Here is a 23,291-nt window from a genome sequence, read left to right on the forward strand (position 1 = left end):
TGAAGCCAGGAATTGAGTACAGGCTCTGGTTGCAGCCACTTATTAGCTGAGTGACTTTGAGCAAATCCTTTAACCTCTAAGGATTTCCCTTTCCTCCTCTGTAAAACAAAGTCCTCTCTTGTTTACTTCACACTTGGTTGCAAGAATAGAATGAAGTGGTTTAAGTGAGAATGTTGTGAAGCAACTGTAAATAGTTTTTCCCATCTTGCTTTGGAGTGGAACCCAAAGCTGCCATGAGAGACGTGCCCAGGAAGGAGTGAACAGGGGCAGGTAGTTCCAGAGGTTGTATATCTCCTTTGCTACAGAGCTTTTGCAGATGAGGTGACTCAACCAAATCAGGAAATGAACAATTCACAGATACTTTATTTGAAAGTGTAGATATAAGGAGACAGTAAGTTCTCTATTTGAGAGCAAACTGGCAAATCCAAGGTTTGGCTTTGGAAAGAAAATGTCTAGGTAGGGAAAGATGGTGTGGTAGACAGCTCCTGAGATGCATCCTAATGATTCTATTTCTTGGTAGTCACACCCTTGTGTAATCCTTTCCCCCAAGAGATTAGGCTGTACCTAGAGACTTGATTCTAATGAACAGAGCATAGCAAAAAATATTGTCCTAAGCTTGGATTCCAAACAAATTGTGACTTCCCTTATGAGCATTCGCTCTTGCTTTCTTTCATTTACAGAAGGCAGATGCCATGCTTTGAGCTGCCCTATGAAGGGTCCTACATGGCAAAGAACCAAGGACAGACAACAGCCAGTGAGGAACTGGGGCTCTGGACTCAAAGCCTATGAGGAACTGCATCTTGCTAGCAACACTGAGCTGAGCATAGAATCAGCCTCTTCGTCAGTTGTGTCTTCATTCAGATGGGGATCTTTTGACACCTTAATTTCAGCCTTGTGGCAGACCATGAGCCAAATAACCCACCTAAGTTACACCAGCATTTTAACCCACAGAAACTCTGGGATAAAATATGTTACTGCAGAGCAACTGATAGCTAATCTACCCAGGGGCCTAACAATTCCTTGGGGTTTTTGCTTTCTAACTGCTACTGCCAATGACATCATCCTAACCATCCATGACATCCTAACCAATGACACCAATGGGCCATGGTCATTCAATTGTTGGTCAAAGCAAGGATCATTGGCTATGTAATGTGGTCTAACCACCCCCAGGAGCTTAAAAAATACTGATGGTTAGCTTTCACTCCAGTGATTCTTAGTTACTTGGTCTGGGCCATGATGACTTATAAATCTCTCAGGAGATTCTAACAGATGATAAAGTTTGATAACAATTGGTATTGATTATAGCTCCTTCCCTTAGTTCCACAGCTAAACTAAGGGGAAAAATGTCAAAATACAGTTGATTCTCACTATTCACAAATTCTATTTGTCAATTTACCTACTTGGAAAAATTTACTTGTAATCTCAAAATCAATACATGCAGTGCTTCCAAACTCATTCACGGACATGTGTAGGGTGGCAATGAACTTGAGTTACTAGCTGAGGTTGAACAAGGCAAAGCTCTACCTTCTTATTTCAGCCACAGAATGCTGTGTTCTTTTCATGGTCTATTTAGTGTCACATTTTTTGCATTTTTGTGATTTTTCTGTTTAAATTGGTATCCAGACTTAGTGCTGAGATGCTGTCTAGCGCTTCTGATCACAAGGAAATTGTAATATGCCTTACAGAGAAAATAAGTGTGTTGCATAAACTTAGTTCAGTCATGAGTTTATGGGTCCGTGAATTCAATGTCAATGAATTACATAAGGTGTATTTAAACAGTAGCATACTTAAAACCAGGTTATGTATTGATTGGTTGATGAATATTTGAACAGATTCACAAGAACCTAACCTATTATTTCCTGTAGGAGCGATGGTTCAGTATTTGCTAATTCACTGGTTTTTTTTTTTGCAATTTTAGAGAACTTAGCTACTGTGACTAACAAGAATTAACTGCACTTCGGCTAATGTCAAGTGAGAACAAAAGGGAATAAACATAAATAATCAAAAGAGCATAAAACAAATTAATTTACAGAGTCTGAGCAAATTGCATTTATTGGGCTGGGGACATGGCTCAAGTGGTAAAGCATTGCTTTGCAAGTGCAAGGCTCTGAGTTCAAACCCCACTATGGCCAAAAAGAATTGGCATTTGTTGACTACTTAGATACGTGTCTCCTAATCCTTAAGTGATTGGCAAAAGTCCACAAATGTGAACTTTTGTTTTCCCGCTCTCCACAATTTGGGAGACATTTTGATGCTTCTGTGGCCAAAACCAAGAAAAACAGATTCTCTGTGAAGTTCACATTCAGCATTCCCTCTGATAATTATATTCTATTTTATGATAGGGAAAGGCCATAATATAGCAACATGGACATCTGTAGAGTTTGATGAATTTTTACATATGCCTATGACCATGAAATCATCACCTGGATCAAGGATTAGAACATCTTCTGATCCTTTCAGTTTTGAGAGACATAGCTCCTTTTATGTGATGAGTGATCAGGAATGATCTCATCCTTAAGAGAGATATCACCTCCCAAACCCACAGCATAGGCATGGCTTTGCTGTGTGCTACTTATTTATTTATTTTTCAGTGCTGAGATACATTTCCATCCCTGGGGGCATGATTTTTATATTTAGGCTTATTAACATGGCTTTTATTAATAAAATATACATGATAACATTCATCATAAAACAAACACAGCACACACGTATAGGAAAAGGGGATTATTCCTGCATAGCACGGTGAAAACTAACATTACTTAATTAGCTGTGTCTTTTGAAGTTGTTACTTCAGAATTACAAATTTTGAACAAGGGAGTATTCCCCTTATTATTGGACAAATATTTATGGATGGTCACTTTACCAAAATTTAAGTCAATGCCTTCTGAATACTTTTTAGCTTAAAATATTTTGACAGTATCTCTAGGAGTTAAATGTGTCCATTATATGTGTTTCCCACAAGATATAGCAAGATGTGAGATGGTTTTTTTACTCATACTTGTCTTCAGTTGATTTATGATTAGCTTTATTTTCGAAAGAAATTACCTGCCGAAAGAGTTTATGCTCATGAGTGTGAAATACATCTTCAAAGTAGGTTTTGCTATAGATAATATACAGTGTTTCAAAATAAGGGCAGAGTTTTTGATCTTACATTATGGATTTCTTTTTTTGCTATGCAAGGACCTTGAGCAGCCCCCTGTTTTATCCACTAAAAGAACTGTCTCTAAAGACATGTAACCTTCTTCCTCTTAGGGAAGGACTTTTTTGCTCTATGGGAAGCTCAGTAATCACGTAGTTGCCTTAGCTACAAAGAAACAAATTGAAGAAGTACTCATCATTGATCATGATGGGATGTTGAGCTCATCACATTTTGACTAATAGAGGATGACAGATACAAGCTCTTGCATGTGGGTTCATGCTAAGAGGGAGTTTGGGATTTACAGAGTTGTCATGGTAAGGACTAGACAACATAACAAAGTAGAAAAGAAAAATTTGGTTTCAAGTGAAATATGGGTCTTAAGAGGAGAGGGGGCTGATATGAAATGAAACCAGTAGGAGTGTTTGAAGGCTTGGAGATGAGGCTATGGAAATTTGGCCTTTAAAATGGCCATAAGCCAGAAACTATAGATAGTTGTTGAAGTGAGTCAAAGTGAGAGGATGCCCTGAAGCTGGATGAGAAATTGGGTGGCATATTCCCCACATCTGTGATGGAGGTCTTGACAGTTTTGTCTGGGTTGGATTTGAGTGTGTTGTGTGTGTGTGTGCTTTTTTGGAGGTGTGGTAAAGGAGAGACTAGCCATGGTGCACTAGTTCTCCCTCTTCCTGGATTCTTATGATATGAGACTTCATGTTCTGCTCAATTTTTAAACGTAAGATTTCCTGGGCCTCCTCACCTTACAAATTTTAAGAGTTAAAGTAAAAACCATCATCTCACATAAGGACAGATTCTCATAGCTTTGCTTTCCTCATTCTTCTATTCCTCTCCAGTAGAACTGAAGAGCAAGAAGAGATGTAAGAAGCAGCCATCTGAGAGGCTGGAAGGCCAATGGACACAGGTCACTGGGAAGTCTAGGGGTCCGAAGACGGGAAGGTGGAGTGTCTTTGTGAGCAAGGGGCTGGGAAAGGAGGTTGACTGCTTGAGGGGTCAGTCACCACTCAACAACTGGTCTCTGGTACTACCTTAAGAAGCAGTGTTAACAACAGAATTTCTCAAATAAAGACAAGAAAATATTGGGGTTTCAAAGGATGGCCAAGCCAAGAACCCATGGATCTTACAGAAAGGCCCATTAACATTAAGAAAATCATTTCAGAGGTTACTAAATACCCCAAGCTGAGGTAAGGATGGGGATCCCTCAGGATCTTCTTGCATTGCCTCACTCTTTTCTTTTGGTGCTGCTTATTTGTGTGTAGATGTTGAGCTCAATTTATATTTTAGAGGCTGAGTCAGAATCCATTAACCATCCTCATCCTTACAACCCTACCTGCTACGCCAAAGTGTGTCTGAGCTGGTGACTGTACCCTCGTAGGCCTGTCATCCCACCTGCCTCAGAAAGTCTGAACAGCTGACTCCTTTCTGAGTCATACCTCCTCCTAGAAGCTCCATTCTATGCCTTCTCCCAAAAGGAAGACTCCTTAAACCTTTTTTAATCTGAAAAGAGGAAACTCAGTATAGTCATTCCTGATTCAGTCTTCTTCTGAAGTAGTCTCAGAATGTGTGTTTGTGAGTCCATGGGTGTGATGGTGGTAGTCAGGAGACACATTTGTCATCATGTTTAGTGTAGAACGTTCCAAATGTTCTGACAAATCAGGGTACCTCTAGGACTCTCTGGGTCTCTGATGACTTGTTAGTGTCTGTCAACCTAATAACAAATGGAGAGAGAGTCCCTAAAGACAAAGTTTAGTCTGGAGTAGCAATGCCAGACTATATATAAATGACGATCAGATTGAAGGAGGTTGAAACAAGTGGGGCAGTTTTTAAATGTAAAACAAGCAGAATTGCATAAGCCAGTGTGAAGCAATTATCTTTGGATATGGGGATCAAGAAAAAGGGTGTTGTTATTCCAAGGCTGGATATAAAGATGTCCAGTATTCTTTGCATAAAGTGGTAGCAGTCTTTGAGTAAGGTTGTGGTTATGACAGTTTTTAGTTTGTTCTTGTTGTTTGTTTGAGACAGGTTGGCCTCAAACTCATGATCCTCCTGTCAAAGCCTTCTGAGTGCCGGGATTGCAGGTGTGAACCACAGCATATGGCTCCAATAGAGTTTTTATAATAGTTCCTGTCATCAGACATACATGGTATATGATAGCCCTTCCATCACAATCTCTTGGCCTTATTTTATATTAGGATCTGACACAAGCAACTTCATTTTGATTTTGATCACTTTCACATGCCTGCAAATCATCAACAAGTGGGTAAAAATATAAGAAGATCCGAAGCTTATTAACATACAGTGATCATTCTAGAAACTGTACAGCTATAATCATAACCAAAGACAAAGACAAGAAAGAAACTATCATTTTAGCATCTGCCTTGGACCAGTACCCTGCTAAGTGCCTTTCTGTGTTATTCCATTAAACACAATTCTTTTAGGAAGGTGTGGCAGAATGATGCTTGTGTTTTTCAGAACATTGAATTTCCTACATTTCCTGACCTTCCTCCCTGTTTCCAGTTGGGGGCCATTAGATAAGGGCTGAAGCACAAATACAGAAAAACCCTAACCTTCCTGAGCAGATCTCTATACCCTTTCTCTTCACCTGTTGCCCAGTATAATGAAATGATCTGGCAGGGGACTGGAAGGTTGTACAGCTCAGCAGAGCCATGGCTTGTGAGAAGGGTGCATTTTGGGTTTGGAGAAGCCCACCCAAGAAAATTGCACAACTGAAAATGATCACATTCAGCTTTGTGTGAGGGAGAAATAAGTGTTTTGTTGCACTGAGCTACTGAGATTTGGGATTGTTTGTTATGTGTTATAGAAGTGAGTACCTATTCTAATACACTAGTTATTATATGCATTTTATGTAAGACCAAAATGGTGCAGAAAGAATAAGTGGCAAAAACAATGCTTAAACTCAAATCTGTCCCACTTCAAAGTCCATACCCTTTTGTGAACTCTAAGTTAATATGTTTGATGTTCTTTTATTGAGATTTCGTTTGTATTTAATGGGAAAACTACTGACAAAATAGAAGATTTAGTTCAGGACTCACTATTACTAGAGTCTACTGTTTGCCTATGGGTTCAGCTCTTGGAAGCTTGGGGCTAGGAAGGTGACAATGATAACGCCCCTCTGCTGCCAACTTTGGGCATTCTCTCTTCAGGACATTCTTACTGCTTTAGAGGAACACTCTGGGAACTGGAGGTCTAGAGGTTATAAACTTCTAAGGAAAGTGACATGGGGAGAGGAGAGATTATTAGGTTGCAGTTACTCCAGTGTTTAGAGGAAAAAAGCATAAGTATGGATGAGAACTCATTGGGAACAGGCCTTCTCAACTGAACACAGGCCTCCATCAAGAAATCCTTTGCAGGCCTGCATTGAGCATCACTCTCTGTGTTTAAGTACTTTCAATGTGCCAGACACTGTGCTAGGGAGCACAGTTCAGGCCCTCTGAGTTCAGTTTGGGTGAACAGGGAAGTAAGCCAACAATTCCAATGCAATATGATGATACTCTACATTTTGCCATCAAAGCACCCACTGGGAAGTGGCGCCGATCCAGGCCTTAGGGTTTGGGGAGCCCTGCTGGGGTCACAGAGGCATCCCAGGAACTGTGGGCTATTCTTCCTGGTAAGAAGGGAGCATGCCAGGAGGATGGTGAGACCTGGGGCATGGCAGTGAATTCAACGGGCTGCTGCTCTGTGTTAGGGCATTGTTGATGACAGGCAGTCACTGAGCGGGTGCTGCTGTAATCTGGTTTGTATTTTAGAGCTATCACTTGATGAATGGAGGAGTGTGGAATAGGAGGAGTCAAGACTGGAGGCTTGCAGACCAGCTAGGGGTTGTTACAGTGATCCTGGCCATAGACCATGGTGAACTGGGTTAAGGGGACAGAGGTAGGTTGAGTTGCTGTGCCCTTAGTTTTACTAAGAGAGGACCCCACAAAGGACTCAATTTGCTCTCCCCAACTTCTGCATCTCTTTCTGCCTCTGTGAGATGGAAGAGGACAGTCTAGATCCTGCCCTTCAGATGAATGTTGATACAGAAGTGATGTCATGCCTCTGAAGTTCCCTGAAAAACCAAAGGAAAGGTGCCTGCCAGGCTGGATAAAGAGGCCTTAGGAAGGGAGGTGGGCTCTGGCCCTGGGAGATTTTCACTAGAGCCATGACTTTTCAGATGACTGAGCCTCTCAAAGATTGTGGGAGGAATGGAGGTGAGGGGAGGAAGGAAGGAGATTTTCACACAGGTCAGTTGCCCCTGTAGAACATAGCTGTAAGTACTTCATCCTCAGAGTTGAACAATCTTTATCCACTGCTGAGGATACCCCTGCCACATTTATGAGTAAACGACCAGGCCTGGACCATAGAATGCAGCAGAATTACCATGCTGAGGCTTCACCGGGATTCTGAGGTCCACTTGGACGCCTCTGTCTGAGGTGGACACTTTCAAGGCCCCAGAGAAAATTCCTATGAAACTTTTTCTCAACATTCCATCTCAATATCCTCCAATGGTCCATTATTTCTAGCATCTCCTCTTGGCAGGACACTTCTAGGACGTCACTCCTCTGAGATGCAGATTTCACTGGTGACAGTGTATTTCCCTGACTCACAAGCAGCTGGAGCCATGACACTCCAACCTATACCTAGATCCAAGGCAGCGACTTTGACAGAGGTGCTACGGAATCCAGGTCCATGGGCATGGTTGGGCAGTCCTGGCTGGCTCCTCAGGATGCAAACAACCTCATTGACTTCAATTTCAACTATATCTGCTTTGTTGAACTAGAAACACACAACCAGCCCAGTCTCAATTTATCCTTGGTTAATTAGGTGCTAGAGATTATTTGGAGAAATAAAAAGAGAAACCCAAGATATTGTTATCATCATGAAACTGAACTTCTTGCCCCATGAACCTTTTAATTTTTTTATTTGTCTTCTACTTTTTCTTGGAAAATTTTACTCGTTTACAAAAGGAAACAGAGTGTGATAACAAACCATGTGTGCAATCATTGTTACCGTCTTCATTAACCATTATCAGTTCATAACCAACTCTATTTTTATCTCTATTCCTTTATCTTTCTGCAGTATTTTAAAGCAAATATACACCCCACGTTTATTTGTTTGTTTATTTTTCAAATAGAATCTCCCTATGCTGTCCATGCTGGTTTTGAACCTCTATGTTCAACTGATTCTTCTGCCTCAGCCTCCAAAGTAACTGGGACTACAGATGGGTGCCAGTGTGCCCAGCGAACAATACATTTTATTGAAAGATAATAGTCTGGGTTCAGGAAGGTGGCAATGACCATGCCCTTCTGCTGCCACTTGGGGCATTCTCTCTTCAGGGCTATTCCACTGTGGACAGAAACATTCTAGGGACTGATTTGAAAGATAAGACTGAAGGACAGATACATGAGGAGTGACTAAACATTTCAGTATGTGAGTCAAGCTTTTTATGAAAGTTTCTAGGTAGGAGGAAATCAAGCAATTCAAATTTCTCTTAGTACATCTCTATTGAAGTTTGAAAAGAAGGATTATCTATTTTCAGTGACAATTCATGTTAAGAATTGCCTGTAGAAGTTCTCTTTAATTTAAAGCTAAGTAGAGACTGGAAGTTCAAATATGTTTACTCACTCCTTCCTAGCTGTTGATATGAGGAATTAGTATTTGGTTTGGGGAGGAAATTTTATATATCAGTTTCTAGGGCAGAGGTGGAAGTTAGTAGATAGTTAATCTAGCTAGTACGTAAATTGTTTTTGAGCCCCATATGAAAGAGAAGCTTAAGCAGCTGCTCTGTGAGGGATATATAAGATGCTTGGGATGGGGTGCACTGTACACAACAAAGTGGTCCCCAGGGGCTTTGGTGAGCTTGGGAGACAGAAGCCTGTGGTCTTTGGTTACTCTCATGGTAGGCCCCAGTGGCAATGGCCATGGTGAGGGACCACAAAGGAGTTCAAGGCAAGAGGACAAAGACATTGAAGCATAGTTGCTGTAGGAGTTGACACACTGATTTAAGAGTACCTACAAGACATCTCTGAGTGATATTGTCTTTCTGAGATATACTTCTCTCAGCCAGACTGCTTTCCAACCCCTAGAGCTAGCTGTGGTGAACATGGCCTCATAGAAATAAAATCAGGTAGGGATTAAGACCAGGGCAAAGGTGGCTGTGTCAGGTGCAAGGAGCTGGCAGCCTGGAGAGAAATATCAGTAGAGGCAGAACTGGGGCCCTGGAGCCATCTTGCCTAGATTTGGATCCTCCTCTGATGCTTTCAGCTACTTGAATTTGGGAAGTTAATTTAGTCTCTCTCTCTTTTTTTTTTTTTTTGGCAATACTGGGTTTGAACTCAGGGCCTCATGCTTGCTAAGCATGTGCTGTACCACTTGAGCCACTGCACCAGCTTATTTAATCCTTTTATGCCTGTGTTTCCTTGTCTGTAAAACAGAAGTCTTTCCCCATGAAGTGTCTGGGAGGACTAGATGATTAATTCAAGCAAAATTTTTCAAACAATGCCTCTCCCACGCTAGGCACTCCGCAACTGCTATGTATTCCTTTGGTAAGGAGCAGGGGATGTACTGCCACTGGCAAAAGTCTAGGTACCAAGACCAGCCTCCAGCACCTGCTCCAGCTACCTCTCCTTGCTCATCTGTGCGCATGAATTGCTGGAACAATACTTGGCTACTTGTGTCCTGTATGTACCTGTGCCTCTTCAGTTTTTTCTTCCCAGGACTCTCCTCTTCTCTCTGCCTATTAAATGAGGCTGGAGTCATTTTCTAAGGGCCTCTACTTAGAAAGTCACCCTCTCTACTGAGCATATCAGAACACACAGCAGTGCAGCCTTACCCTCTCCTGGATGCCCACAGGTCTCTGCTCTAGGGAATGGTGTGATCTTACATGTTTTTGAGGACTTGTGTCACCCTAGGGCAGGATTGTAAATCCTGAAGGCGTGAACACTATCTTATTTAATTCAACATCCACTGACAACTTGCTTCAGGACAGGCCCTCAGCTGGGTGATGGGGAAGAAATGAGAGATACAGCCAGATCTGAATGTCCAGTTGAGAAAGTGATGAGTAAACGAATATTTCACAGGATGATTACTGTGAAACAAATATGTCACAGTAATGAGACATAAGCAAAGCTCTGGGAATGCAGGGGAGTGAACTTCATTTCAAATCCTCCACAATGCACACTGCCATGTACCAGCAGATGCTCAAAGCATTGCTGGATAGAAGAGAGGATTACCCAATGTAGGCTTAACTTTGAGTCTCTCCAGACTTTTGTGCCTCGTGACCTTGTCTAACACTCCATTCAAGATTTCTAACCCTGTTGGAGCTCTGAGAAGTGTCTCCTTCTATTCTTTCTCTAGGTCTGGGTCAGGGACAGTCCTACAGTAGGAATGGATATATTGAATTCTGGCTGTAGGACATGGCCTATATCTCCCCCACTCTGCCCTGTAACCTTCTGTCACTGTCTTGACTGGAGCACTGTAGTTGTTTGATTGGTTTGGTGCTTTACCATAAGATGTCTTACTCTTGGGCCATTAAAGACATTCTAAAGCCTCACTTTGGAATGACATATGGACTTCCTATTCAGGTGAGAGTTGCTCACTGTGATATAGGTGACCATGAATGAAAATCAGGCCTACAAAATGGAACAGACAGCCATTTTCAAGAAAGCAGTCCTAGCCGGCCAAGACTAAACAAGGATGAAGGTCAAGGTTAAGATATTCACTAAACAGATCTCAACTAGGCCTTGGTGAAACTTTTCACTGCCAAATATTTTCCTTTATGGACACTGTAGTAGTTCATTTCTATTGCTATAACCAAATACCTGAAGCTGGGTTCTGTATAAAGAAAAGAAGTTTCTTTAGCTCACAGTTTTGGAAATTGAAAGTTCAAGATCAAGCTTCCCCATCTGTTTGGCCTCTGGTGAGTACCCTCTTGTCTCTGTCACACATGGTGAAGAAGCAAAAAGTGAAATAGCCACCTGTAGAAGAGACCAAACACACAGGCTTATAACAAACCACTCTGGAGAGAACTTGCTGGGTCCTTTGAGAACTACATTAATCCCTTCTAAAGGCAGCATCCCCAGTGAGCTAATCCCCTTCTTCTAAGCCCCAGGTCTTAGGTTCCACTACCTCGCAACAGTACCACACAGAGGACGAAGTCTCTACGATGAGCTTTGCAGACCACAGCCAAACCACAGCAAACACTTCCATCCAGGGCGTCCATATGATTCTGATCCCAGCACGCATGACTCTCTCCATCCTCTGAACTTATGTGACCTTAATGACCGTGCCAAATATTTGTCATGTCACAAGTTGCTTGGGATTGTCATTGTGTAGATAATAGTAATAACACACATTTATAGAGAACTTGCTATATACTAGTTCTTTTATGAATGTCATTTGATCTTCATAACAAAGATGTCAGACAAGACCTGTTACTATCCCCACTTTATAGATGATGTAACCAAAGTTACACAGCTGGTAAGAAGCAGTAGAGCTGGACCCCAAACTGTCATCAGCCATGAGCTGGTAGCCTTGGCTTCCTCATCTCTAGGAACTACAGTGCAAGCTCTTTTAGGGCCAATGTAATGACTCAGTTTTTCTGCTGTTCTCAACAAACAGCCATTGATTGATTCCTTGACCCTCAAGACTATTTTAAACAAAATAGAATGTTTCTTTTAAAGAGTTCACACCCTTAGGAGATGATTTCCAACTTGTTTCCCCAGACTCTGGGAATAATATCAATCTATTACTCCCTGATCTTGTGGCCACCTCCCTACCTCTAGTCCTCACACCACAGTTTTTCTACCACACACAGATCTGAGATAAAACCAAGGGTGCTGAGAGAGATGCAGAGACTAAGACTATTTCAGACAAGAACCTGAGTTGATTGAATCAAAGATTCACATAAAGGTGATGAATTCTATTTTAGTTGGGAAGAAAAGGTTAACCCCTTAAGGCCCTGCCTATTTATCTTGGTTATGTGTCATTGTTTAAATATTCTTTGCATTTCTCCCACAAAGACTGCAATTAAATTAGAAGCTGGCTCAAAGGATAAGCTATTTATATATGTGTGCCTACTGATAATGCCTGGCTGCCTGTGTCTTTTTTGAGCCACCAAGGAAGGTGACCTTTATATGGAGGAGAGGGTATGTGTGAAATGCAAGGTACTCAGAGAAGACTTGACTTTATTTAGACATTCAATTTCTTCACAGTTTCCTCCCTGAGAGCAGTCTTGGCTTCATCTCCAGACAGCGTGTGTGGTAAGAAGAAAAGCAGACTGTGGGGGCCTACAGAGGGAAGATTGACTGCAGGATTGGGGACTAATAGATTTTTATCATGAGGGAGATTGCATCACTCATACTTGAAATTCCCATGTGGTGCAGTTTGATTAAATATTTATACGGTCCAGGTTACCCTGGGCTCCCCAGATAGTTAATGCTCCCCGAGGCATTGTGCATTTCAAGCCACTTGATCAAAGAGAAAAGTTCAGAGATGGTAACAATCAGTGCATACTTGCATGGAGGGTCAACACTCTAAATTATTTCTTACATATAATCTTCAATTTATGAAGCAATGCACTGAGGTATTCTCTGTGACCTGGGAGACCTACGAAAATTTCATGCACTTCAAAAATAGGTTTCTACATAAAGCTGAGTAATGGCTGTGAGAGAATTACAAGGTATCATCTGTGATTTATCTGAACCCAAATGTGCAGAAACAAGTGATAACCTTGAGTTGGAGCAACGGTCACATTTCTTCCATCTCTCCCCTATCTGAGACAGAAATTTTAGACAAATACCTTCATCATTTATAAATTACAAAATAAACAGACGGCTGGTGATTCCACCTCACTGAAAATACTAGAGCTATCCCTAGAGTGGACTCCTTGTTTTAAACTCAATTCAGTAAATGTTTTGGAGCATTTCTAAGTGCTGGACACTCTTGTGGGTAATTGGGAATTCTGAGATGAACAGGACTCAGGATACCTGAGTCTGAGTCCACTAAGAGCAGCCCAGTTTTTATGAGAGTTCCAGAAAGGATGTGGTCCCCTTCGGACGGTCCTGGGGACTCTTCATGGAAAGAGGTCTTTAGATGGAGCAAAGGATGGGCAGGTACTCTTTCTGTGTCCTGTGAAAGCCTGAGGGCCTGGAGGCAGTCTCCCTCCTGTGTCCTGGTGGGATAGTAGCCTTGCCCCTCGCTTTTGGCCAGCAGTTTAATTCCAAGTAGGTGACCAAGACAGGGTCTCCTTTTCCACAAAATGGAGGAGGCTTGGGGCTCCAGTTACAGACAGTGGCACTTGTGGAGGATGAATGTTCCAGAGGCAGCATGGGAATAGCCAGCAGCCAGCTCTGTCCAGTTTCTCCCCTTCAGCTGAGTCTCCTCTGGAGTTAGGGCAAAGAGGGGGGATGCAGGGGGCAGTGGTGCTGTTGGTTCTAGGGGGCTCTCTTCACTTCGGGCAGGGGTTCTGGCTTTCTTGAGGGGGTGCATTTGCATAAGTCCCCCCACACACATGGGGTTCTCAGCACTCCAGCGTTCCCTGATGGGCTGATGCCCTTGCCAGCCATTCTCTCTGCCTAGGTTTACACTCCCTGTACTCCAGTGGTAGCTGCTTGAGTCACCTCCTTTCCAGATGGGCCTGGCCCTTTATGTAGCATCCACTCAGCTCATGGGATACTTACGCCACCCTGATGGGCTGACAGGCAGAAGTGACACTGGACTGATGCTGGCTGGGTCCTCTGATTCTGCTGGGAGACTCCAGGCAGGCATTGCTCTCAGTCTTCTTCCCCAAAGGACCAAACTTCCAGGGCCTGATGTGTCCAGCAGGCTCCGATGTAGCATTGAGGTCAGGACAGGCTTCCCTCTGCCCTAGCCAGATAGCTTAATGAGGCATCTTGGGACCCCCTCCCTTATCTTGTGGTCAAAGTGTGGGGGTGGGGAAGGAATCCCCCTGGAGGAAAAGGAGTCCATTCCTAGACTGTTTCCCAAGAGAACAGATACCACAAAAATCACTTCTCATGGTGGAGTGGGCAGTGAGTTAAATGACCTCAGAGTTCAGGAAGAGAAAGGTCCCTCCAAGCTGGGACTGCCTTCTGAGATGTCAAGTTGACTTTTCCCCTGAATTGTAAAAAGATGGTCTCTACCTTCAGAAGAAACTGCCTTTGATCTATTGTTTGGCTGTGGTTTCACAATGCTAAGATCTAATGTGCCCACAGCTTCCCTTGGTCAGAAAGCAGGACACGCCATGGAGATGAAAAGCTTATCTGAGCTGAGCTCTGGGGAAGTCCTGGTCATTAGAGAGAAATGTTCCTCCGGAAAGACGCTGAGTTCCTCATAATGCAGGAGGCTTCTTTGATGTGAATTTTTTATTGGGTGTAATGTCAAGGCATAGGCCTGGGAGCAAGGAATCCCTGGGTTTCCACTTCAGAAAGGAGCAGCCCAGCAGAGCCCATGGGGATGTGTGTGCAGTGGGGAGGAAACACTTCCTAATTATCAGGTCTCCTCACAACAGAGGGTCATCAAAAATGGCCTAGCAGTGACTGCGGAACCACATCGCCTGGACTCTATGCTGTGGGAGTCTTTAACCTCTCCCACCTTCATTCTTTCTGGCCCACTAAACTGGAAGCTCCAGGGAGCACTGTCTTTATTTCTCCTTCTCCTGGAACAACTCAGGGAGGGAAGATCTGCTGCCCAGAGACCCCTGGTGATTTGGAAGCTCTCGTTCTTATCCATCCGGGATTAACTGGCTAAATTTCACCATTTAAAAATCAAGGAATGTCTAATATTTTTATGGTTTTGTTCCCACCTTGTGAGGTCAGTTTTGAGTTGTCCTTTCTCTTAGGAAGGGAGTAGGACCTGGAGGAGCCTGGCATGTTCAGAGTTGTTCCTGCTCAGGGAGCTGAGGTAGCATACACAGAATTCTTCACTTCCTAGCCCCTTGGAGAGAGACTCAGGACAGCGTCTGCGTAGAACAAAGTCCTGGGAGGAGGAGGCAGCTGTCCTCCTGGGACTTGAAGACATCCAGGACTCCCTTCTCACCAACACCACTGTGCTCCTTTTCACTTCCATTCAATGTGTCCCTCTAGTATTACAATTGCTTCTAAAAATCAAATATTACCTTTTTTGTTTATTTCAAGGCAGGGTCTTCCTATGCAGCCCAGGCTGGTCTCCAACACATGATTCCTTTGCCTCAGTCTCCTGAGTGCTGGAATTACAGACATGTACACAAGCTCCAAATTCTACCTTTTTAGAGGGGAGTGGTAACTGAAGTTTGAACTTGGGGCTTCATGTTTATTAGACAGTGAGTGACTCTACCATTTGAGCCATGCCTCCAGGGTGGCTTACTTCTTGCCCACTATCCTACTATTTTTATGCTTTCTGCAATAGTTGGGACAACAGGCACATGCCACCACACCAAATTTTTTCCCTTAAGATGGGGTCTTGCAAACTTTTTTTTACCTGGGCTGGCCTGCATCCATGATACTTCAGATCTCAGCTTCTCCCATAGCTTGGGATGACAGGCGTGCACCACTGCCACCAGCTACTGGTTGGGATGGTGGTCTCCCTAACTGTTTTGCCTGGGCTAGCCTTGATCTGTAATCATCTCCATCTCAGTCTCCCAAGTAGCTAGGATTATAGGCCTGACCCGCTAGTGCCTGGCTCAAATACTACTTTTGAAATAAGAAATATGTAAAAAATTTATTTGACCATTTCTCCCACAACTCTCCTAGGTGAATGAACTCATTAACCCCCTAACACTTTTTTAACTTTTACACAAAGCTAGTTTGTTAGATTACCTAAAACGAATGATCCAGAAACAAGGGATGAGGAACTGGTCAAGAAGTGTGTTGGTTTCATAAATAAAAGGTGGTGGGTTGGTGGGAGGGGAGTGCTTAGGTCCAGAGTCCTGGGGAAATTGCAGGATTAGTACATGCCTGGGTTGCCGGGCACATAGGAATTGGCTGCTCCAGCCTCTTCAAATTGTGCTTCTCAGGCTGGTGGAGTGCTTCAAGTCGTAAAGCCCCTGCCTGGCACACATGAGGCCCTGAGTTCAAACTCCAGTACTGATAAAAAAAAAATTGTGCTTCTCAGAAACCTTGGGTGGTAGATGGGGGTCTGTCTTCTCCCATCCCCTCTTCAACAGAGCCCTCTGTTTTGCTCTGCCTTGTAGACTAGCCTGACTCATGAGATTCTGTCTGGATGACTCTTGGCCAAGGAGAGAAGGAAGCTGCTGGTACAGTCCACATGTCTCAAGTTCCACGTAAGAGGTTTGGGGTTCAAGACAGGAGAAGTGCTCATGGCCATGGGGCTATTGTTACAGGCTTGGAGCCAGGGCTTGGGGTCCTTATGCAGCCAGGCTTGGGGGATATTGGGGGAGCTGCTGCTCTTGTGCAATAAAATGCGACAGTGAGATGCAGAGAGTTTTCTGAGACAGGCTAGGGGACATCTCAGTGGTGAGGGCGTGGCAATGGGAGGCTCTGGGTGCTCTGTGTTTCCAGTGAAGGGGTCCTCAGGGTGCTGGGAGAAGGCAAACTATGAACTGGATAATACTGCATGCAGTGCTGAGCCTTTGACTTCTCCAGGATGGGCGTTCTAAGCCAGGAACCCACAGACCAATTTTGGCAGACTTCCTGAACTTGTACCAAAACATCTTGTGCCTGGGCAATGCTCTGGGCTGAGGGTCCAGGGAGAGGGGTAGTTTGTGATCATTACCTTTTCCAAGGGGTCAGGAACCACTGAATCTTTGCCACATGGAGCCTCTGTGTCCAGTCTGCCTGGCTGTTTCCTTCAAGTAACTTCTTTGGCTTGCCCTGTATGTCCCTCAGGGTAGGAACAAAAATTATACTTAAGTCTCCAAATTTGGAATTGTTATTCTGCTGTTAGATTGCTTATTTGTATGTGTGTGTGAAGACTTGGGGAAGGAGGAGGGAGAAAGACTACGCATTCCATAGCATTCCGCCACGCACATGGGTGTGTGCACACGCTTGTGAGTGAGCAGGAATCGCCAAGTGCAACACTGTGACTATTAAAGCCATCCATGTCCATGTTTTCTTCCATCCTTCTTCTTTCTGTTTGGACAAAGCAGAATGCCTCTGCTTTGAAGACCTGCCTTTGCCATTGCTTCAAAAGCTTTGTCTGTTGCCCTCTAATCCACATGGCCTTTGTGGGGCATGGCTTTTACCCGGCGTGCACCAGCAGCTTGGGCCAACGGCAACAATGGAAACCAAGACAGCTCTGGAAAAATATTTGTTTAATTAGCAAAAATGATTTGTGATCAGAAACCATGTTTAACTGCCTGGACTGGAGCCAAGGCTGATGAATTCTCCTCCAGGACTGTTTTTGATTTTGAACTGAGCAGTGGTGTTTGGCAATGACCTGTATCCTGGGGAAGGAAGATGCCTGGCCCTGCTCAGAACTGGGTCTTTTCTTGACAGGCAGTGCCAGGCACAGGTGGGGGAAATCAGGGTGGAGGAGCCCTGGTTAGTGTTGGCCGTGACACAGTGCCAGGAGGACTCAACAGCTAGTTAATTCTTTAGTGAGAGCAAATGTATTTTGCTTTGTGGATGTGTTGTTTGCTTGGAAGGAAAAGGGGCTCTAAGAGAAATGGCTGAACCCCATAAATGTCAGGGATGTATTACTCATGGTCCTGGATGTGTCACAGTAGAGCCATCTCAGAGAGGAGCCTCAAGGTTCTTAGAGAGAGAGTCCCTTGGTATAACAATGACATGGAGTGAGGCGAGTGGCAGGTCCCAGCAACCACCACTGATCTGGCTTTAAATCAAAGTGGTCTGGGGAAATACCAAGGGTGAACCAAGAGTCTCTTGGAGAGAAAGGGGACCAGCCTAAACCAACCATGAGTTGTTCTCAGCCCTGAGATTATGGTAACTCAGAGGAAATCACTGAATAGTCCCAAATTATCCTCAGACACTTCAAAACAACCTTGTGCCTCTAGGATTCCCTTTAGGACTCTGGCTGCTCCCAGGTCCATTCAGGCTTCTTTGGGTTAAAAACCCCTCAGGTTTGCCATTTTCTAAGGAAAAGTATTACCTTTTACAGAAAGGCAATACTACTCCCAGGCTGCTAGGGCAGCCCAAGTGTCTTTGGGGTGTCTTGGGAGCCTTCTGGTTGTCCCTCCACTTCTGTCCCTTCTCGTCCCTTCTCTAGGAGTGTGGCCTGCATGGGCCATTGGGGTGGACCCCCACTCTCTGATTGGGTCAGCCCTTAGGGAATCCAGGGGAATCAGAGGGAGGGGGTGATGTGCCAATGTTTACTCTGACACCCCCTTTCCTTCCCTTTTTGTTTCCTTTCTCTTCTACAGGGTCTGCAGACTGCTCCCTCATCCCTTCAGGTCTGTGCCAGGCTGCATGATCCTATGGGTTTACCTGCCTCTGTTTCACCCTTTTATTTTCCCTTCTTCAATTATCCTAATTAGGGACCCAGCAGAAGACTGGGTCTGATTGACAAAGCAGAAACTGTCTTTCTGGGCTTCTCTATAAAGTAAGGTTTTGACAACTTCATTCTCTGAGAATAAGTTCCCAAAGACATATGCCAGAGATCAAACAAATGATGGAAACATTTACAAGAACAACAAAAGAAAAATATATCAGGAGGCAGAGATCAGGAGGATCTCGGTTTGAAGCCAGCCCAGGCAAATACTTCATGAGACCCTATCTCAAAAAAACCTACCACAAAGAATGGGCTGGTAGAGTGGCTCAAAGTGTAGGCCCTGAGTTCAAATCCCAGTACCACCAAAAAAAAAAAAAAGAAAAAAATAAACCCTAGGGTACAAAGCCCCCTATGCTCTAGTATTAAGGAGCTCATTGGTTGATCAGTCCTGGACTTTGAGATGTGCAGTAATCGGGATGAGTGATCTTGGAGCAATGGCTTATCTCATGGGCAAGGTAGCCACTAACCCATTTCACAGAGGTGCAGATCAGAGCGGCGGTTCCCCTTTGTCTCCTAGGAATCCTTATTGATTGCTAGTGGCTGAATGGAAATCCTGTCTCAGGCCCTTCAGGGACCAAACCTTGATGACTACATTTGAGACCTTCCATTCACTTTCTGCCTCCAGATGTAGACAGAGGTGTGCCAGACCCGAGAGCGGCCCTGTGGTCAGCAAAAGCTGAAGAAGTGAGAACAAGGAGAGGTTAGAGCTGGGTGAACAATCTGCAACTTTTTTTTTTTTTTTGTGGTAATGTGGACGGAAGCCAGGGCCTCACACTTGCTAGGCAAACACTCTACCATTTGAGTCATACCTTTAGTTCTCTTGCTTTTAGTTTGTTTTTTGGATAGGGTCTCTTGATTCTGCTTGGGCCAGAACATGATCTTCCTACCTCCATCTCCATAATAGCTGGGATCACAGGTGTGTGCCACCACACCCAGCAAGGATCTGAACACCACAGATAGGTAGTGGACACAGACAATGATTGAGCCAAGGAGTGAGAGTTTCTTTCAGTGTAAATGTAAGATGTCTTTTTGTGAACAGTTCATGGAAACGCTCAGAATGTGCCAGGCAGAGTTGGGGTGGGTGACCAGTGAAGGACAGTCTCTTTGTGGTTTAGTCATTATCCTGGACAGAGGTGTCGGCAGAACAGAGATAAATGTTAAGGAGAACCCTGTCCTTAGGTGATCTTAGCAACGAGGATAGGTGTTCAGGGAAGAGGGATGGGGCACTGGGAACCTGATAGCTCAAAGGATGCCAAGGATCTCTTTGGAGGTGACCCTCTGGTGGCTCCTATGTGGATACTTGCCCAGCTTGAGATCAGCAATCCAGATGCTAAGTTTTCTTGCCTCTGTTCCTGTGGACACCACCCAGCCATGCTGGTTCACCTGAGCAGCAGAGGGGTGCAGCTCTCCAACATTTGCAGAAACAACTTCAGACACAAGCAGCCAGAACCCCTTATTCCCAGATTGGGATCCCAGGCCCATAGAACTCCCCCTCCAAATTTCCATGTTTTAATAGTCCAACCTTTTGCTTTTGCTCCCTCAGCTTCAGGAGAACTCGTTCTCACCTTTTCAGTTGCAAAATAGCAATTTTCTACCTGTGCAAGTGTTTGTATGAATCTGCTCTGCTGAATGGGTGTGGTTTTGTCTTCTGTCTGAACTCTGTCTCCTTGCTCTGCAGCTTCCTTCTCTCCTGTCTCCAGAGGAGGTTTGGGAGGGGAAAGAGAGGGTGGAGGGGAGAGAGGGTAGGAGAGAGAGAAGATGGAGGGGGAGGGAAAGACAGAGATTGCAGGGTTGGAGGCTCAGAGGCTGCGGTCAGCCAGGAGGGTTCAGTGAAGAGCAGGCATGTGTGTGTGGGAGGCAGGGAGGTGGCAGAGAGGGGAAGGGACTGAGTCACTTGGCTGCCTTGGTTATTTGGCACTGGCCAGGGCCATGGAGCCCTGGGTGAATTTTGATAGATATGGAGGTGCATTTGCATCTCAGGCTCCTCTCTCCCTTGCTAATACACAGAGATACCTTGCCAGTGTTAACAGAGCTCTGGGTGCTTATTCTTACAGGCTTGGAGCTAAACTCCTGGGCTCCACTGTGGCCTTTCTGTCCCTTGTGTTATGAGAACAGACTTGTCTGACAGTCTCTTCTGCATGGAAGAGAAACTAAGTGAGTTACCCCGGACCTGGTAGGTTACTCAACGCTTGTGTCCTTCTGCCGGTAGGGTGAGGCCTTTCTCAGGGGATCCTCAGTCCCTGCAGAAGGTTAGGTAAACTTCTCCCTCACCTGACCCAACTGGCTCTCCAAGCAGGCTCAAACCTCTTCCACCTGGTTGTGGGTGCTGAGGCTCCAGCTGGGCCTGTCAGGAGCTTAGAAGCTGCTGGAAAAGCCAGAGTCTTCTGGGAATAAGGCCAGTATAAAGGATCCCTGGGATGGGCTGAACTGTGTGTCCCCCATATCCAGCTGTTGAAGTCCAGGTCCCCAGTACCTTAGAATGTGACTGCATTTTGAGATAGGGTCTTTGTAGAGGTAAGTCAGTTAAAATGAGGTCAGATGGATGGGTTCCAATCCAGTCTGACTGATGTTGTTATGCAGAGAGATTAGGACACCCAGAGATACTCTCCAGGGACAGGTGCCCAGAGAAATGGCCACATGGGTTGTAGCAAGAAGGTGGCTCTCTAAAAGCCAAGGAGAGAAGCCCCAGAGGAACCTGAGCCCAGCAGCTGTTGACCTTCAGAACTATGACAAAATAAATCTCTATTGTTTAAGCTGCCCAATCTAGGGTATTTTAGTTAGGGGAGCAATGACACAGGTGACTCTATTTTGGATGAGAGAGGCACTTTAGAGGCAGACATGTAAAAAGTGGTATGGGAAACAACAGGTTTCTCACAGCCTCTAACCAAAATAACGAGATGCAGCTGCACAATGTGGGTTATGGGCCCTACGGCCAGGATGAGTTGGGCAAACTTCCAAGGCCAGGATGCGCTGATCAGACCTTCTTGGAATGCTCAGTTCGATAAGGAGAAGGACCGATAGGTGGCTGAGTTCAGCGAGAAGCTGACTCGGCACCAACCAATCACAAATATAGTTTCAAGGTAGACTGGTTGGACCTAAGCCAGTTAGTGCTCTGTGTCGTCTTCTAGACTTCAGCCATTGTTTGGCTTAGCTCTTTCACCAACTACCACCCATCAGGGTGCTTTGCTATCTTTTCAGTAAACTTTGTGCTTGCTTTGCTCTTAACTCCTGTCTGGTATCTTCAATTATTGACTGTGTCAGGATACAAACTCAGGCTCAACCAATCCAGTATCATTTTTGTTATCGCAGCACTATGGATTAACAGAGTCACCATCATCTCCCTCAGATGAGTGAATCCTACTTTCTGGTCTACCCTCTGGATTCCTATCCTATGGCTGATGTAAAAGATAACCACAGATTTAGAGGTTTAAAATAACACAAAGGTGTCCTCTTATATCTGGAGGTCAGAAGTCACAAGGCAAGATGCAAACAGGGCTGGGTCTTTCTGAAGATTTCTGGGGAGACTCCATCTCCTTATCTTGTTTGGTTTCTAGAGACCACCTTCATTTCTTGACCTGTGGCCCCTTCCTTGAATGTCTTCTCACTCCACTGATTCCTACTATTAAATTTGACCTCTGCCTGCCTTTTCTAAGGATCTCTGTGGTTACACTGGGCCAACCTGATAATTCAAGATCATTTCTCATCACAAGATCCTTCACTTAATCACATTTCTAGTTCCTTTTGCCAAGTGAGCTCACACATTCCTGGGTTTGGGGGATAGTGTTATTCAGTCAACCACACTCCTTCTCTGCTTGCCAACCCATACACCTGAAGATTCTCAGAGGCTGTCTGGGAAATCAGAAGTTGGCCAGTAGACAAGCGATAATAAGGTCTTCTGCCTACTGCCCTGGCATTTCCCCTGCTGGACCCAACAGCATGGTGCCAACAAGAAGCTATGGGAAGCAGATCAGAAGAAAGGGAGGATGGAGGAAGTGGGGCAGGGAAGAGCTCTGGGCTGAGCCCAGGCAGGGATGGGGTGACAGCATTCTCACCTGAGCACAGGCTTAAATAGCAGAGGTTTGAAGAGCACCTGAGGAGCACCATAGGGGAGGGGTAAAGAGCTTAGATTTTGAGGCCAGAGATCGCTAGTTGTGGCTCTGGCTATTGTCCACTTACTAGCTTTGGGAGCTTGGAGGAGTTACTCAAGCCCCAAGCCTTGGTTTCCTCATCTGGGAAATGGGAATAATGATACTGTAAAGTTAAACTGAATTGGATCTGCAGATGGACACTTCCTTGCTTCGAGTCCCTATGTAAGGAGCTGCAACCTAACTTGGTAGTAAAGTAACTGAAGCCTAACTTTAGAGTTAACTTTTGTAACCAGTAGCTGAGTCTCAGTCAGCCAATCACAGCAGCCGAGCTTCAGCCTAACATAGGAGGCAACTGATCAGACCATGTTCAAAGAAGGCGAAAGCGGACCTGGAACCAATCAAGTTGTTTTTGCATCTCACTTCTGCTTTCTGTGCTTCACTTCCATTTTCTGTCTATGCATTCTTCCTGCCCTCATCCCCAGCATACTTCTCTGAACCGCTTCTGCTTTTCTTTTTAATTTCCTTTATTTATATGTGCATACAATGATTGGGTCATTACTCCCCCCTTACCCCCCCTCCCTTTTCCCCCACCCCGTCCCTCTTGCCCC

At 44.6% G+C, this 23,291-nt stretch overlaps 1 long non-coding RNA gene across 3 annotated transcripts in view; it reads left to right on the forward strand.

Moving 5' to 3' along the window:
• The window catches only part of LOC141417547 (uncharacterized), a 113,720-nt gene that overhangs the window by 24,823 nt on the left and 65,606 nt on the right, over positions 1-23,291 (forward strand). The window contains exons 2-3 of one of the 3 annotated variants that reach the window (XR_012442187.1): positions 16,320-16,409; positions 18,468-18,497. The exons of 1 other annotated variant lie outside the window; for it this stretch is intronic. This is a non-coding gene — a long non-coding RNA (uncharacterized lncRNA). The remainder of the gene's footprint in view (positions 1-16,319; positions 16,410-18,467; positions 18,498-23,291) is intronic. One more of the 3 variants, XR_012442189.1, reaches the window with a different exon arrangement.

This window comes from Castor canadensis, chromosome 15, assembly GCF_047511655.1.
Source record: "Castor canadensis chromosome 15, mCasCan1.hap1v2, whole genome shotgun sequence".
NCBI lineage: Eukaryota > Metazoa > Chordata > Mammalia > Rodentia > Castoridae > Castor > Castor canadensis.